Below are 959 nucleotides of genomic sequence, written 5' to 3'. Positions count from 1 at the left end.
CTGACATTTAACATATAATTTTTTTCGTTTCAATTGGCTCCAGATGCTCTACAGTACGAATCAATCACTGTTGCTAGCGTGGTTAGCTCGTCATTATTCCATATAACGACCCCTATATCGTTAGAATTGGTTCTTATAACTGCTTTATTTTCTGATAATGTTAAGCCTTTTAATCTAGGATGGACATGTCGGAGGAAAGGTTCCAGTGAAATGGCGAATAGCGACATGGACAGAGGACTTACTTGAGGAACACCTTGTATTTGTATTGGCCTGGATTGTTGACAATTCACCGCTATTTTAGCCTTTATTCCAGTTGCTATGTTCTTCAACAACTGTATGGCACTATCGTTGAAACCTATTTTCTTCAACGTCCGTACAAGATATTCATGATTTACTACATCGACCGCTTTACAAAAGTCTAAAACAAAGCTCACTTTATGTTTGTTACAGAAGTTATTGAAATGAGATCCCTGAATTCTGCTAGATTTTGAAGAATGGTTCTGCCTTGCACGCAGTTCTGATGTTGACTAATAATTTCATCTGTAAGGCATCAAATTCTCTTGTTAACAAGTGTAGCTATTAATTAATTAATCAGAATTCAGTAGTGAAATCGGACGAAAATTAATTAAATCTTTGTTTTCATTGTTTTTTGGAACTAGAACAATTTTACTGTCCTTAAACTCAGCCGGAATCATTTTACCCTGAATAACCTCATTTACAATGCCCGCAATTTTGGCATCTACTATTGGCCAGTAACAGATGAAAAACTCTGCCGGCAGACCATCCGAACTACGGATTTTTTTTGTGGTGAGGCGCACAGAGTCTCATACACGTCTTCTTCACTAACAACCTCGAGAAAATTTCGTTCTCATCTTCTGTCACTTGTGGGGCTAGGATGTCAAGGAATTCGCCTAAGGAAGCATCACTACTTTGATTTACAGTATATAACTCGCAATAAT

This window comes from Schistocerca nitens, chromosome 1 (genome assembly GCF_023898315.1).
Source record: "Schistocerca nitens isolate TAMUIC-IGC-003100 chromosome 1, iqSchNite1.1, whole genome shotgun sequence".
Lineage (NCBI taxonomy): Eukaryota > Metazoa > Arthropoda > Insecta > Orthoptera > Acrididae > Schistocerca > Schistocerca nitens.
Note: the sequence above shows the minus strand (reverse complement) of the source record.